At 44.2% G+C, this 17,807-nt stretch overlaps 1 long non-coding RNA gene across 1 annotated transcript; it reads left to right on the top strand.

The window, feature by feature from the left end:
* The first annotated feature begins 1,307 nt into the window (after positions 1–1,307).
* Positions 1,308–10,536, top strand: LOC126991715 (uncharacterized). The gene is made up of 3 exons (XR_007745778.1): positions 1,308–1,523; positions 6,579–6,694; positions 10,405–10,536. It is a non-coding gene; the product is annotated as an uncharacterized LOC126991715 (long non-coding RNA).
* Positions 10,537–17,807: the final 7,271 nt, after the last annotated feature.

The following is a 17,807-nucleotide window of genomic DNA, read 5'->3' as shown; positions in this document are numbered from 1 at the left end:
CTCTCTCTCTCTCTCTCTCTCTCTCTCTCTCTCTCTCTCTCTCTCTCTCTCTCTCTCTCTCTCTCTCTCTCTCTCTCCCCCCACCCCCCCGTCTCCCTCGTCCAATAAGGCGTTTACAAAATCTCAAGTTCAGACAAAAGCATTTAAGTAACTCCAAAACTAGCTAATATTCAAGTAAGTCTCAGAAGAAGTATAATAATATATGTTGAGGTGCGCGGTTCAATCCTCTCAACCAGAAGTGAACTGAAACATGCAGTGATTCCGCCTCTTCTAACTTTTTCCAACGAGTGGCTGGAATAACCTACTGTAAAGATGCCTAGTCCAAACCTGTGACGGCGAGGGCATACTCAAAGGGTCATATTCTTAAATTAGGTGATATAATCAGTGACCCACTAACCGACATCTTTAAGATATCGGTAAATACTGGCTATGTGCCGAGCCAATGGAAAGTAGCTAATGTGACGCCGATTTTTAAAAAGGGGGACAGGTCAGTTGCTTCAAACTATCGCCCAATTAGCTTAACATCGGTTATAGGGAAGATGCTGGAGTCCATAATAGCCAGGAACATTCGGGAGCATTTAGAGAAACATAGCTTAATTCACGACTCGCAGCATGGGTTCACAAAAGGTAGGTCATGCCTCACCAATCTCTTGTCCTTCTACAATAAAGTATTTGAGGCGGTTGACAGAGATGAAAATTATGATGTAATATATCTTGATTTTAGTAAAGCGTTTGACAAAGTTCCTCACCAACGACTGTTGCTTAAATTACAGGCTCACGGAGTAGAGGGTAAAGTTTTGAACTGGGTCAAGGCGTGGCTTAGCAATAGGAAGCAAAGAGTGCAAATCAATGGTAAAAGATCTGACTGGGGATGTGTTACGAGTGGGGTCCCACAAGGCTCGGTATTAGGTCCACTTTTGTTTATTATTTATATCAATGACTTAGACACAGGAATTAGTAGTGATGTTAGTAAATTTGCAGATGATACCAAGATCGGTAGAGTAATTGAGTCGGATCAGGACGCTAGTATTCTCCAAGGTGAACTCAACAGATTATATGACTGGGCGGATAAATGGCAGATGGAGTTCAATGTAGGGAAGTGCAGTATTCTGAGTGTAGGTAGGAACCCCTCACATAACTATTGCTTAAATGACACTCTCATAAGTAGGTCTGGGTGCGAGAGGGATTTAGGGTCTTAGTGAGCTCTGATCTCCGTCCAAGGGCACAATGCATTCAAGCTAGAAATCGAGCTAATAGGGTACTGGGATTTATTTCAAGGAGCGTAAGCAACAGAAGCCCCAGTCTTCCTCAAACTATATTTAGCATTAGTTAGACCTCATCTTGACTATGCGGTTCAGTTCTGGTCACCCTACTATAGAATGGATATCAAAATGTTAGAATCGGTGCAGAGGAGGATGACTAAGATGATTCAGGGGTTGAGAAACTTGCCATACGAGGAAAGACTCAAACAGTTAAACTTGCATTCTCTAGAAAGGCGAAGGGTGCGTGGAGACATGATCGAGGTTTATAAATGGATGAAGGGCTTTAATAAGGGAGACATTCATAAGGTTTTGTTGGTAAGAGAACCGGGTAGGACACGAAGTAATGGGTTTAAACTGGATAAATTCAGATTCAACAGGGACATAGGCAAAAATTGGTTTACTAACAGGGTGGTGGATGAGTGGAATAGGCTTAGCAGTCATGTGGTGAGTGCCAATACAATTGTCACATTCAAAAATAGACTAGATAAATTCATGGACAGCGATATTAGGTGGGATTAGATACACGGGAGCTTAGGGTCAAAGGAGCTGCCTCGTACAGGCCTACCGGCCTCTTGCAGACTCCTGCGTTCTTATGTTCTTATGTTCTTATGTTATGTTCATTTCGGCGCTCAAGCATGCACACATGTTTGACTGGACTTTCGTATGAGTTTCGGGCATTTCCATTAGTAGTTGTATGATCCTTGTGGTGGCTTGACCATTTTTCTGTGTACCATGAACCCAAAAAAACTCACCAGAACCCGACAGATCTCCTTTTCAGTCTTTGGAAGTAGGTGAAGCGTACTCAAATATCGCCTCTTGAGGCCAGGGTTTGGTGGTGTGTGTGTCTGAAAGAATGATCGACACCGGAGTGACGGACAAGGTGCTAACCTTCTTGGGCACCGCGGCAACACCCTAACATGACCATCTTACAAGGGAGTGAAAGACGACCGTCCACCGCGCATGTATATATTGGAGTGTGGGATCCCGCCGACGATGATGCAACACACACACTCGCTGTTAAATGGGTGACATGCACAGACTCGTCCCAGTAACTTATTCAGCCTCACGCCGCTCCTAGATATCGTTATATATTTAATCTTATTTTATTCTTGTTATTTAATTTTATATATATATTTCTCTCTCTCTCTCTCTCTCTCTCTCTCTCTCTCTCTCTCTCTCTCTCTCTCTCTCTCTCTCTCTCTCTCTCTCTCTCTCTCTCTCTCTCTCTCTCTCTCTCTCTCTCTCTCTCTCTCTCTCTCTCCTTTTCTCTTTAATACATTTCGAGTAAGCACCTCCTAGGCCTACGCTACGTACTCGATTTTTTTTCCAGAGAAGAAGAAAAAATCGGAAAGGCGTGTATTTCCCTCTTTGCTTCACCCCATACCCTCCCTCCCCCTTGCCCTTCCCCATTCCCTCTCCCCCGGTGCCCCCCCTCCCCATATCCCCCCTGGGTGGGTCCAAAGGTGCGCATAACGTGATTATAGCAATATATCGCCGACCCCCTTCCCCCCCTTCTTCCTTTCTTCCTCCTCCTCCTCTTCCTCCTCCTCCTCCCTTGCTTCTCATCCGCACTTTCCTCCCCTTCTCTCCACCATGATCAGTTCCCACCCGAGGGACTGCAACCCCATTCTCTCTCTCTCTCTCTCTCTCTCTCTCTCTCTCTCTCTCTCTCTCTCTCTCTCTCTCTCTCTCTCTCTCTCTCTCTCTCTCTCTCTCTCTCTCTCTCTCTCTCTCTCTCTCTCTCTCTCTCTCTCTCTCTCTCTCTCTCTCTCTCTCTCTCTCTCTCTCTCTCTCTCTCTCTCTCTCTCTCTCTCTCTCTCTCTCTCTCTCTCCTCAGATTCTGCTCCCCATCAACCCTCGCTCGTCACTCCTGCCTGGAGATTTCCTCACTCCGTTTCCTCCCCTTCCCTCCCATTCCCTCCCCTTCTTCCCTCCTGCCTCACTCCCCCTCTCCCTTCTCTTTCCTCCTCCCTAACACATCACTGATCATGGCCCCCAAATTCATCTTCTCCTTCTCTCCCTTCTCCCACCCTATTTTTTTCCTCTCTTTCTTTCTCTCTCTACTTCTCTTTCGCTTTCTCTTCCTCTTCGCATCGCTTCCCTTTCTGATTTCTCGTTTCCCTGTCTTACTCTTTGTTTCCTCCTCATCTTTATCTGTCTGTTCTCTTTATCTCTTTCTCCTCCTCCTCTTTCTCCCTCTTGTCTCTATTTCCCCTTCTCTTTCTCTCCCCTTCACTTTAGCCTCCCTTCTCCTTCGCCCCTCTTCTCCTTTTCTATTCCCTCTTTTTCTACCTTTTCTTTTTCTTCTTTATTTTCATCCATCTTTCTATCCTTCCATCAGTACCTCCACATTCGCTAAAACTCCTCTTCTCCCCCACCCTGTTGTGTCCCAATCTCTCCCAAGCTGTGTATTTTCTCTCACTCTTTCCTCCTTCAGTTGTCTCTCCTCTCGCTTTTTCCTCCACTTCTACCACTACCTCACCCTCATGCTGCCCCCTTCCCCTCCTTTCCTCCGTCACTGTCATATTCCTTTTTCTCCCTATCTGTGTTTTTTTTATCCCTTTCTTCTACTCTATATAGTTGTCTCTCTTCTGGTTCTTTCCTCTACTTCACCCAACACCCTGTCCCACGTCCCTTCCAGTCCCTCCACTCTCCCCAATAAAACTTCTCTCCCACCCTTTTGTGTTCATGTTTCTCCTTATATAGCTGTGTGTTTTCTCTCCCTCTCTCCTACTCTAGTTGTCTTTCTTGCTGTTTCATCCACTCCCACCACCACTACCATTTCGCCCCGTGCTGCCCCCTCCCCCTCCTTCATCTCCCTCCCTCCTCCTCCTCCTCTCCCTCCTCCGTCACTAAGACTCCTAAGACACGATTGAACTGCGAAACGAGTGAGTCGAGTTTTACGCGTTTCTCCACCGGCCAGATTGTTATTCGTTGCCTAAAATTGACGGTTTAATGCCGGCGCGGACTGCTGTCGGGGCGCGGCGGGAGATCCGGGCCGGCGCCAGGAACCCCCTTGGGCGTGATTGCCTGGGTGGTAATCGTGCTGCCGTCATGATTTGTTGCCTCAGGGAACGACCCGGCCGACGACCAATTAGACACGAGGATTGCAAACGGGCGACTAATCATGCGGAATGAGGCGGGCCAGGCAACAAGGTGGGAGGTAATGATGCTCGAACTACTTTTAGATTGAGTTAACGAGGAGGTGAGGCGCTGGCAATACCCCCCGGAGGAAAGGGCAACTCACTCCTCCTACCTCCTCCCTCCTCCCTTTCTCCCCTCCCTCTCCTTCCCTCCTTGCCTCCTCTCTCAACTCCTCCTCCTCCTCTTCCTACTCCTCCTCCATCTTGCCTCTTCTACTACTACTACTTCTATTACTACTACTACTTCCTCGCCTACTCCGCCCTCTTGCCTCTTCTCTCCTCCTCCTCCTCCTCCTCCTCCTTCAGGCTGAAGTGGAAGGGGCCTCAGTCTTCTCTCTGCTCGTAAGGAACAAAGGAGTGTTGAGATGATGAGCACACACACACACACACACACACACACACACTCACTATTAATACGATAGCTGTTGTTTTTTCTTCACGGTCCTCTTTTGTGTATCTCTCTCTCTCTCTCTCTCTCTCTCTCTCTCTCTCTCTCTCTCTCTCTCTCTCTCTCTCTCTCTCTCTCTCTCTCTCTCTCTCTCTCTCTCTCTCTCTCTCTCTCTCTCTCTCTCTCTCTCTCTCTCGTCCAATAAGGCGTTTACAAAACTCGCTGTTATTCAAGTAAGTCTCACAAGAAGTTTAATAATGTATGTTGAGGTGCGCGATTTAATCCTCTCAAGCTGGAGTGAATGGAAACATGCAGTGAGTCCGCCTCTTCTAACTTTTTCCAACGAGTGGCTGGAATAACCTACTGTAGAGATGCCCAGTCCAACCCTATGACGGCGAGGGCATACTCAAAGGGTCATATTCTTAAACATTTCGGCGCTCAAGCATGCACACATCTTTGACTGGACTTTCGTAGGAGTTTCAGGCATTTCCATGGGTAGTTGTATGATCCTTCTGGTGGCTTGACCCTCTTTCTGTGTACCATGAACCCCAAAAAACTCACCAGAACCCGACAAATCTTCTTTTCAGTCTTTGGAAGTAGGTGATGCGTACTCAAATGTCGCCTCTTGGGGTCAGGGTTCGGTGGTGCGTGTGTCTGAAAGATTGATTGACCCCGGAGTGACGGACAACGTGCTAACCTTCTTGGGCACCCCGGCAACACCCGAACATGACCATCTTACAAGGGAGTGAAAGACGACCTACTGTGTCCACCGCGCATGTATATATAAGGGTGTGGGATCCCGCCGACGATGCAACACACACACTCGCTGTTAAATGGGTGACATACACAGACTCGTCCCAGTAGCTTATTCAGCCTCACGCCGCTCCTAGATATCGTTATATATTTAGTTTAGTTTATTTCTTGTTATTAATTCTTATATATATTTCTCTCTTAAATGGGCGACATGCACAGACTCGGCCCAGTAACTTATTCAGCCTCACGCCGCTCCTAGATATCGTTATATATTTATTTTAATTTTATTCTTGTTATTAATTCTTATATATATTTCTCTCTTAAATGGGCGACATGCACAGACTCGGCCCAGTAACTTATTCAGCCTCACGCCGCTCCTAGATATCGTTATATATTTATTCTTATTTTATTCTTGTTATTTCATTTTTATATTCTCTCTCTCTCTCTCTCTCTCTCTCTCTCTCTCTCTCTCTCTCTCTCTCTCTCTCTCTCTCTCTCTCTCTCTCTCTCTCTCTCTCTCTCTCTCTCTCTCTCTCTCTCTCTCTCTCTCTCTCTCTCTCTCTCTCTCTCTCTCTCTCTCTGTCTATCTATCTGTCTATCTTACATGGTTTTCATACAGGCTTCAGGCACTAAATATTTTTCCTCCTATAATCTAATTGCGAGTAAATACTGCTAGCTATATAAAGATAAACAGTTTTGTCACGCGTTCCGTCAGTGTGACCTGGTGACATTGCATTCAAGCTAGAAATCGAGCTAATAGGGTACTGCATGGGATTTATTTCAAGGAGCGTAAGCAACAAAAGCCCCGAAGTCTTCCTCAAACTATATTTAACATTAGTTAGACCTCATCTTGACTATGCGGTTCAGTTCTGGTCACCTTACTATAGAATGGATATCAAAATGTTAGAATCGGTGCAGAGGAGGATGACTAAGATGATTCAGAGGTTAAGAAGCTTGCCATACGAGGAAAGACTCAAACAGTTAAACTTGCATTCTCTAGAAAGGCGAAGGGTGCGTGGAGACATGATCGAGGTTTATAAATGGATGAAGTGCTTTAATAAGGGAGACATTCATAAGGTTTTGTTGGTAAGAGAACCGGGTAGGACACGAAGTAATGGGTTTAAACTGGATAAATTCAGATTCAACAGGTACATAGGCAAAAATTGGTTTACTAACAGTGTGGTGGATGAGTGGAATAGGCTTAGCAGTCATGTGGTGAGTGCCAATACAATTGTCACATTCAAAAATAGACTAGATAAATTCATGGACAGCGATATTAGGTGGGGTTAGATACACGGGAGCTTAGGGTCAAAGGAGCTGCCTCGTACAGGCCTACCGGCCTCTTGTAGACTCCTGCGTTCTTATGTTCTTATGTCTAAGATTATGGTCCTACACCACTCATTACTACATGCTGTTTGTCAGTCACCTCTTTGTACTTCCTTCCAGTCTTCCAGAGAGATGACGTGAACTTATAGCATTGATTATTCATTGAGGGGGACTTCTGCGTGCGTAGGGGGGAAGCCTTAATGGTTGACCTGGCTGCCTGATGGGTAGTTGAGGATGGCAAGGGGAAGGGAGTCGTGGATAGGGGTGTAAGGAGAAGAGTTGGTGATGGGTTTGGTTATGGAGGTGGGGTGATGGGGTGATGGGGTGTGGGTTTTGGGGTGTTTATCTGTATGTTTATCTATCTAACTTTTGATCTATGAATGTATCTATCTATCTATCTATCTATCTATCTATCTATCTATCTATCTAACTATCTATCTATCTATCTATCTATCTATCTATCTATATATATATATATATATATATCTAGCTATCTATATATATATATATATATATATATATATATATGTATATATATATATATGCATCTGTTTAGCTTTATCCGTCTATCTGTTCGCTACGTCTTCCATAACAGGAACTCGGTAGCAAACGCCGATGAGTGCGTGACATCATATTAGATTTCATAAGGTTCACATTCACAGTCTCTTGCGGCGCTCACAGTAAATATTTCCAGAGGCCACACAAGGAGAATAGTCTGGTTAGCGTGAGTCTTTTTACGCTTTCATGGTGCAGAAGCCTCGTCAGATTGTCACCAGGCTCATAAAACTACCCATGGAAAGGCCCAAAAACTCGACGAAAGCCTTATCCAATGTGGGTGGGTGTGCCCCGCGATAATGATAAATAATTGGAGTCGCTCGTTGCGACCCCCGACCTGTCCACGCCCGTGACCTGTCCCGGAGGCCGCCCACCACTCTGTCGCTCAGTCTGTGATGCGTCATTTCAGTTCAAGGGAAGTGTTAGATTATGCAGTGAAATTAAATGAAGTAATACTTAAATGGTAGCATAATGAACATAACGTGAATGAAAGTGTCTGTACAAAGAGTGACAAGCGCATCATTAGGCGGTGGATCAACAAGGAACACGTTTGTACACTTGAGTTATGAGAGGAACAGAGTGCGTCCTGCAACACCCCGGAGGGGAAGAGATGAAGATAGCAGACAGTCGTCCTGAGCGTTGGCAGGCGCCGGCATGCGGTCAGCTGCTGTTCCTGCTGTGAGTGAGATGATGAGGTTCGTGTCTTGACATGAATATAAGTGAGTTGATATGATATGAATATGCATAAAGTATAAAAGATATTCCACTTAAAATAAAATAAAAACAGCCTTCCATTTACACTTTTCCTGGTTACTTTGCTCTAATAGCCTTAGTGCATCTATGTATATACATGAAATTATGGCGAAGTTTCATTCTATCGCACTACATTACGCTCCTGTATAAAGAAGGCTGGTGGGTTAGCAGTGTTACACAGTGGTCTCAATAAATGTTCACAGCGATGCAAACAACACGACAGGTCAGTGGATGCCCTGAAAGGTTTAAAAGTATATTGAAGAGTAAATCCACGTTAGACAGGCGGCGCTGGCCGATGCTCAAGTGTGGGCTGTTTGTACCCAGGAAAAAGCCAAGTAAATGAGGGTGAATAAGTTATTGTAGAGTGACGATGAGCTCCAGATGAGTTATCGGGAGACTGTGCGGCCCCGAGGAGACCTTCGGCGAAGTGGGGGGGAGGGGGATCAGCCAGGATCCGGGTGAGCATTGTCCAGCGACCAGCACGCGAGCACGCGTCGGGCGGCTCTTGTCTCTATTGGTGGTGCTGTTGCGGCTGTTATTGTCCGTGTTTAGCGTCGACTATGACTTTTGCAGGTCATCCTTGGCCTGGTAAGCCTTGGTGCAGGTGATGACTGCCACTGCATCATGTATGGAGTGGAAGATCAGGTCACTGGTGATCTCCTGCATAACGCCGCACTTTTCAAGGGCTTGCAGTACCCTGTCTGGAGGAGTGAAGGAAAGAGGGTTGTCAGGCTCAAAGGTCGCGGGGACTGTCCACGTGTTAGTGCCAAGATACTTGTTCAGAATTATAATGATCAACTGTTTATCATTAAGGGTGATAATGAAATATTTCATATAAAACTTTAAGGCAATAATGTATGTAAAAAATATGTTCAGTGAGATAGTCATGCACGAATGGCTTCACAAACTGTATTGAGGATGAGTAGAATTTGTTTGGCACCATTTGGTCAGTGTGGAATTTGTTATATTTCAGAGTAAAGTTGAACAGTTTCTTGGATGGTAATAACTTATAACACATAGAAGGTTTACAAGAGCTGCCGTGTGTGGTCCGTCGAGCCCCTGATAGATTCCGGAATTCCGTTTCCTGGTGTCTCTTACCTGAGGCTGAGGCGAGGCACAGCTTGACCCCGGCGATCTGGAGGTCGCGGTGCAGCTGCTTCAGGACGGCGGCGCCCGCCGAGTCTGCGAAGCTGACGAGGGTAAAGTCGAGCACCAGTCAGCGGGGCAACTGCAACACGTGGTGATTGTTAGCGACGGGATGGGCGACGGTGGCCAGCCGGCGACGAACCACCTGGCTCCCCGCGGGGCACACAGAGGGGGTGTGGCCCCTGACAACTCGACACAATCTTTTAAACTACTATATATCCCCTGTTCTTCGATAACACTCAGCTGTCCCCTTCTTCCATACTAAACATTCTTGGTCTATCCTTAACTCCAAATCTCAACTGGGGTTTAAGGAGCCAGGACTGGCAAGCCCTTCCATATTTGTGTTGTCTGTTATCTCACAACTTCTCACTCTTCCAGGGCAGACCTTCACAGCAGAGGACAACACATGCATTGGCTGTGGATGAAGGACTGAAGCAGGTATTCTAAGGCACTGGGCTGCCTCAAGGATGAAAAACTGAGGCTCCTATTCCCTGACACTCTGGGTTCTCACGACAACTGTTTCCCAAGACCACGAAGGAGGTTAGTCGGATTCTCATGAATGTCTTTTTACAGGAAGAGAGAGAAATATAGGCAGGAATGAAGACAGAAGAGAAAGTGAGTGTGTGAGGGTCTTAGTGAGCTCTGATCTCCATCCAAGGGCACAATGCATTCAAGCTAGAAATCGAGCAAATAGGGTGCTGGGATTTATTTCAAGGAGCGTAAGCAACAGAAGCGCCGATGTCTTCCTCAAACTATATTTAGCATTAGTTAGACCTCATCTCGACTATGCGGTTCTGTTCTGGTCACCTTACTATAGAATGGATATCAAAATGTTAGAATCGGTGCAGAGGAGGATGACTAAGATGATTCAGGGGTTGAGAAACTTGCCATTCGAGGAAAGACTCAAACAGTTAAATCTGCATTCTCTAGAAAGGCGAAGGGTGCGTGGAGACATGATCGAGGTTTATAAATGGATGAAGGGCTTTAATAAGGGAGACATTTATAAGGTTTTGTTGGTAAGAGAACCGGGTAGGACAAGAAGTAATGGGTTTAAACTGGATAAATTTAGATTCAACAGGGACATAGGCAAAAATTGGTTTACTAACAGGGTGGTGGATGAGTGGAATAGGCTTAGCAGTCATGTGGTGAGTGCCAATACAATTGTCACATTCAAAAATAGACTAGATAAATTCATGGACAGCGATATTAGGTGAGGTTAGATACACGGGAGCTACACGGGAGTTTAGGTTCAGAGGAGCTGCCTCGTACAGGCCTACCGGCCTCTTGCAGACTCCTATGTTCTTATGTTCTTATGTGTGTGTGTGTGTGTTTGTGTGTTATTATCCAGTGTTTACTTCCTCCTCCTTTTCTTCTTGTTCCTGTATTTTATTCTGCTTCACTTCCTCCTCTCTCTTGCTCCTCTTCATTATTCTATTCTTTTTACCGCTATTATTATCCAGTGTTTACTTCTTCCTCCTCCTTTTCTTCTTGTTCCACCATCATATTAAGCTTTACTTCCTCCTCTCTCTCTCTCTCTTGCTCCTCCCCATTAATCTGTTCTTTTTGCTATTATTATTATCATCCAATATTTACTTCTTCCTCCTCCTCCTTTTCTACTTGTTCCACCTTTTGTTCAGCTTCACTTTTTCCTCTCTCTCTTGCTCCTCCTTATTATTCTATTCTTTTTACTGTTATTATTATCCAGTGCTTACTTCCTCCTCCTACTTCTCCTCCTCCTCCTTTTCTTCTTGTTCCAGCATTTAAGAACATAAGAACGTAAGGAGTCTGCAAGAGGCCGGTTGGCCTGTACAAGGCAGCTCCTGTACACTCAACCCCACCTTACCTCACCATCCATGGCTTTATCTAACCTCTTCTTGAATGTATCTACGGTATTGGCACCCACAACATGGCCCCCAAGTCTGTTCCATTTGTCCACCACTCTATTGGTGAACAAATTCTTGCCTATGTCTTTGTTAAATCTGAATTTGTCTAACTTAAAACCATTGCTATGTGTCCTACCTGGCTCTTTTACTATCAAAATCTTATTGACATCCCCTTTATTAAAGCCCTTCATCCATTTATAGACTTCGATCAAGTCTCCTCGTAACCTTCGCCTTTCTAGAGAGATTTAAATGCTTCAGCCTGTCTTCATAAGGCAAGTTTCTCACCCCCTGAATCATCTTTATCATCCTCCTCTGTACAGATTCTAACATCTTGATATCCATTATATAGTAGTGGGACCAGAGCTGAACTGCATAATCGAGATGAGGTCTAACTAGTGCTAAGTAGAGTTTGAGGATGACTTCAGCGCTCCTATTGCTTATGCTCCTTGAGATGAAACCAAGTACTCTGTTTGCCCAATTTTTAGCCTGAATGCATTGAGCTCTAGGACGGAGGTCAGCGCTCACTAGGACTCCTAAGTCTCTCTCACGCCCAGACCTGCTTAGAAGAATGCCATTTAAGGAGTAATTGTGTGAGGGGTTATTCCTACCTACACTCAGAATGCTACACTTCCTGACATCGAATTCCATCTGCCACTTCCCCGCCCAATCATATAGTCTGTCAAGCTCATACTGGAGAACGCTAGCGTCCCTGTCTGATTGGATTACTCTACCGATCTTGGTATCATCTGCGAACTTGCTGACATCACTAATAATTCCTGTGTCCAATTCATTGATGTAAATAATAAAAAAAACAGAGGACCCAGCACTGACCCTTGTGGGACGCCACTCGTAACACTGCCCCATTCAGATTTTTTTTACCATTGATTTGTACTCTCTGCTTCCTAGCACTAAGCCACACCCTTATCCAGTTCAAAACTTCCCCATCTACGCCGTGAGCCTGTAATTTTAGTAATAGCCGGTGATGGGGAACTTTGTCGACCGCTTTACTGAATTCTAGATACAATATGTCATAGTTTTCATCTCGGTCAACCGCCTCTATTACTTTAGTGTAGAAGGACAACAGGTTAGTAAGGCAAGACCTACCCTTTGTGAATCCATGCTGTGAATCTTGAATTAAATAATGCTTTTCTAGATGGTCCCGAATGCTCCCGGCTACAATTGACTCCAACATCTTTCCTACAAATGATGTTAAGCTAATTGGGTGATAATTTGAGCTGACTGACTTGTCTCCCTTTTTGAAAATCGGCGTCACATTAGCTACTTTCCATTGATTGGGCACATTCCCAGAATTTACCGACATCTTAAAGAAGTCTGAGGACCTACTTGCACTCTTTCAGAACCCTTGGGAATACTTCGTTTGGGCCCGGCGACCTGTTTTTCTTCACCCTACCAATCTCATCCTGGACTACTTGCCTAGTGATGATCACATCCCTCAACTTGTCGTTCTCGTCACCCTCATATATCGGAACTCTCTCCGGAATGGTTGTTAGATTTTCCTGCGTGAAAAGTGATAGGAAATAGTTATTCATCATTTGACTCATATCCTCTCCATTGCACCATCTATTTTTTGGGGTTTATATCATGGCACAAACTTGGCCCGCCGCTGCTACACGGTAAAGTCACAAATTTGGGCCGTCGCTGCTACCGGGTTAAGGTCTTGTCTGCTACGTCCAAGCCTAAACGGTTTGCTCACACTCTTACACCGTGAAAAATATCATTCCATAATCAGGGTGTCTTCCAAGAGGCAGCGTCTTACGGGCCGAACAATACAGCATGTACGTGTTTTACCTCTGAATTCACTCTGCTAACATTTCTGTGGTTTCTGACTCACATAATTAAGTGAAATTCTGGTGTAATAAGCTTTCACAAAATCTCTGTCACTAGTAAAATTGAATGCAATAATTGAACCGTGTAGCAGCGACGCGCCAAATTTGTGGTTTACCATGTAGCAGCGACGGGCCAAATATGTGCCATGATTTAAGCCCCTATCTATCCCCTATTTATCTATCTATCTATTACACGAGTGAGGAGGTGTGTCGGGCAGGTGAGGTGTGGAGCTGAATCTTCTCAAGCCATTTTATTAGTAAGAGAAGGAGGAAAGTTGAAAATAAGCGTGATAAAAATGAAGGAAAATACAGGAAGCGGGTGAAGGTTAGGTAAGGTAAGGTAAGGTCAGGGAAGGTGAGGTCAGGTCAGGTAAGGTAAGGTAAGGTAAGGTCAGGTCAGGTAAGGTAAGGTTATGTAAGGTAGGGTAAGGTAAGGTAAGGTAAGGTAAGGTAAGGTTATGTAAGGTCAGGTAAGGTAAAGTAATGACAGAAAATTTACAGGAAACCAAAAACGGGAATAATGAATAACGAAGAAAAAGAAGCAAGAAAGTTATATACTGTAAAAAATATATATAACAGGAAATCCATAACAGACACACAAAACGTAAAAAAATCAAGTAAAAAAAAATAAATGAAGGAAAGTATGCTTAAGAAACACTCAAAAAAACTTACAAATCAATTAAAAGTAACCTCAAGTTCTGCTCATAACAAGAAATCAATAACAGGCAGACAAAACGTAAGAAAATAAAGTAAAAATAAAATAAAAGGAGGAAAATATGCCTAGAAAATACTATCAAAAAACTAACAAATCAATTAAAGTAACCTCAAGTTTTCCTCTAACAAGAAATCAATAACAGACACACAAAACATAACAAAATAAAGTGAAAGTAAAATAAAAAGAGGAAAATATGCCTAGAAAATACTATAAAAAAACTAACAAATCAATTAAAGTAACCTCAAGTTCTGCTCTAAGGATGCCAGTAGGAATGTGTCAGCGTGCGAGGAGGAAAAAAGCTTCAATTGATATGTTAATGAAGGTTATTGAAAGCGGGGAAGTATGTTGTAGGATATGTTTATATGAATCTCATGTACACAGGGCGGGGGTGACGTGTTTATTACAGGTGCACGGGCAGGTGAGAGGGTGTGTTAAGGTCTGTGTGTTAGTGATTCTGGCTACACCTATACCTGTCTTACGTCCAGGTGAGAAATATATACTCAAGGTGTTTGTTCTCCTATGTTCTCTTTTTATGATAATCCGTCAAATAAAAGTAAAGAGGTAAAAACGAAAGTGTGGTGAAGGCGTAGAAAGGTAAGGGAAGGGAAGGAAAGGGAAGGTTAGGTAAGGTAAGGTAAGATAAGGTAAGGTAAGGTAAGGTAAGGTAAGGTAAGGTAGGGAAAGGGAAGGTAAGGCGAGGTAAGGGAAGGTAAGGTAAGGGAAGGGAAGGGAAGAGAAGGGAAGGTAAGGGAAGGGAAGGGAAGGTCAGAAAGTCAAGGTAAAATTAAGTAAGTCTGACCACTATTATATCAAGGTATACATAATTCATCTCTTGATATTAGTAAAGAGCTTAAATTGAGTACACGGGTAAAAACTAAGGTGATGAGGTCAGGTGATTTAGTCAGGTAACATTATAACAAGGTACACATAATTCAATTCTTGATTTAATTAGATTCCTATAGACAGTGTTGATTATCTGCCACAAAACACCTGAGACGCAGAGAAAGAGAAAAAGAATGTGTAAGCAATGAACGTGAATGAGAAAGAGAACGAGAGAATATAAAAGAGAATGAAGAAGGTGCACTTATAATACAGCTGCTTTTTAATTCATCTCCTATTAACTTTGCATCGTCCGTGAGTTATTTCCATCATCGTAAGAGCATTTGCAAGGACGAGGCTGAAGGTACACTTATAATACAGTTTTTTTTTTTAATTCATCTCCTATTAACTTTGCATCGTCCGTGAGTTATTTCCATCATCGTAAGAGCATTTGCAAGGACGAGGCTGAAGGTACAATTATAATAGTTTTTTTTTTTTTTTAATTAATCTCCGTCAGTTATTTCCATCATCGTAAGAGCATTTGCAAGGACGAGGCTGAAGGTATACTTTTAATACAGTTGCTTTATAATTCATCTCCTATTAACTTTGCATCGTCCGTAAGTTACTTCCATCATCGTAAGAGCATTTGCAAGGACGAGGCTGATTCCAATGCTGTATCAGTCTCGACACGTGTAATTTAAACGTTAATGAATTACTTTAACAGATGCAAACGTTGACAACTCATTAATTATACTTGTACAGGTGATAAAACTGTGATTGGTCCGGCAACACCTTTGTATGCAGGTAAGCGTTGATAAGCCAGGTGTTCATTAGTTACGTACGTGTGTGTGTTGGTTGATTTATTTTATCGTGTACAGGTAAGGGTTGACTAAAGGTCTGGGCAACGTGTCGGTAACCTTCAAACACTCGGCGATGGTTTGAAAATTGTCGGTGTCCATCGGTGGGAGTCGAACTTGATCCACGCTAGGTTCTAAGGCTTACCACTCAGCCACCGCCTCCCCGCTATTGTTGCTACTGTATTGTTGCTATTGTATTGTTGCTATATATTATCTTTAAGCGGTATCGTATTTCTATTCTCGCTATTCTTTCTACAGTCCAGTCACTTCCTCCTTGACGCCTTGCCCGCCAGTGATATCCTTGGCACCGCGTCACTCTACATCGTCATTGTTATACCTTAAGATATTCTTCTCATCCTGCATTTGCTATATATATTTGTTAGGCAGTATTGTATTTCTATTTTCGCTATTATTTACACTCCAGTCACTACCTCCTTGCCGCCAGTGATATCCTTTGGCACCGCGTCACTCTACATCGTCACTCGCAGCTTTCTTTCAGTCAAATTCTCATCCAGCTCTTGCTATATATATTTTTTAGGCGGTATCATATTTCTATTTTCGCTATTCTTTCTACACTCCAGTCACTTCCTCCTCGACGCCTTGCCGCCAGTGATATCCTTTGCACCGCGTCACTCTACATCGTCACTCGCGGCCCTCTTTCGTTCTATTCAAGTACAAAGTTAGGTCGGGCGAATATAAGTCACGCCACATAAGTAACACCAACAATAAGTAAGAGCCGCTCGTAAGAAAGGAAAGTGCGAGGAGGAGGAGGAGGAGGAGGAGGAGGAGGAGGAGTGGGTCAAAGGGGTGGTTCATATGTGCGTTTAGTGTTAAATATTAAACCCGTGCATGCCTTTGATACTCTCGTGTGTGTGTGTGTGTGTGTGTGTGTGTGTGTGTGTGTGTGTGTGTGTGTGTGTGTGTGTGTGTGTGTGTGTGTGTGTGTGTGTGTGTGTGTGTGTGTGTGAGTTAAAAATTTATGTAGGTTAGATTCCTTTAAGCAACTCATTGTGTGTGTGTGTGTGTGTGTGTGTGTGTGTGTGTGTGTGTTAAAAGCTCATGTAGGTTGGATTCCTTTAAGCAACTCATGTGTGTGTGTGTGTGTGTGTGTGTGTGTGTGTGTGTGTGTGTGTGTGTGTGTGTTAAAAATTCATGTAGGTTAGATTCCTTTACGCAACTCACGTATGTGTGTGTGTGTGTGTGTGTGTGTGTGTGTGTTGGTATGCGTACTACTGAGAAACACGTCTTATCGAGTAACACGGCCCCGCGTTCATGAGCTCCAGGAGGGACGCGGGTTCGAATCCTGTCCGCCGCACAGCTGAGGTTTTTCAGTCACCGCCGAGTGGCCGAAGACTACCCACGTGCTAGCCTGAAGACCACCCATCAACCTGGGCTCTAGATAACCTCTCCAATGAGAGGCTCAAAGATGAGTTCCGGGGGGCAGCATGAGCCAACACAAGATGGGGCCACTATAAACACTCGCCGGCGCCAGAACGGGCTGGGCCGACCATCAGGCCCCACCGGGAAGAAGCCTTGGGCCGACCATCAGGCCCCACCGGGAAGAAGCCTACTGGCGCAATAGGCCGCGACGTAAAACACACACACACACACACACACACACACACACACACACACACACACACACACACACACAGGTAACGTCAAACACTGGATAACATGTCTTCATTATAATTTTTTCACCTTTCTTCCATTCCCCCCCTCCTTCTCTCCGTTTCCTCACCTTTCTCTCCCTTTCCTATTACTCCTTACGTTACTATATCTCACACACTCACAGCGAACACTTAGAAAAGAAAACAATGATCCTAAGTGGATGACTCGTGGGCTAAAACACGAGATTGGGTTAAAGAAGGGAATTTATCAGAAAATAAAGAATGGGGAAACACATCTCAGGGGCCGGTACGTCTAACTATCTAGATTAGTTAAGAAAAACACCAGGATAGCAAAAAAGAACTATGAGATCAAAGTAGCAAATGAGGCGAAGAGTAATCCTAAGGGCTTCTTTCAGATGTATATAACAAAAACACGGGAGAAAATTGGACCGCTGAAAACAAACACAGGGGAGCTAGTAGAAAATTACGAAAATATGAGCACATTGTTGAACGACTACTTCCTTTCAGTATTCACACAGGAGGATCGAACGACTATACCGGAAAGAGTTCAGGTGTACGAGGGCGGGGATGGCGATAAATTGAGGGATATAATCATTACCAGGCAAGTAGTTCAGGATGAGATAGATAAGCTTAAGAAGAACAAGTCGCCAGGTCCTGACGGGATATTTCCGAGGGTATTAAAGGAGTTAGGTGATATAATCAGTGACCCACTAACCGACATCTTTAAGA

The sequence above is a fragment of the Eriocheir sinensis genome, unplaced genomic scaffold, assembly GCF_024679095.1.
Source record: "Eriocheir sinensis breed Jianghai 21 unplaced genomic scaffold, ASM2467909v1 Scaffold328, whole genome shotgun sequence".
NCBI classification, from domain to species: Eukaryota; Metazoa; Arthropoda; class Malacostraca; order Decapoda; family Varunidae; genus Eriocheir; species Eriocheir sinensis.
This window is presented reverse-complemented; position numbering and strand designations above follow the sequence as displayed.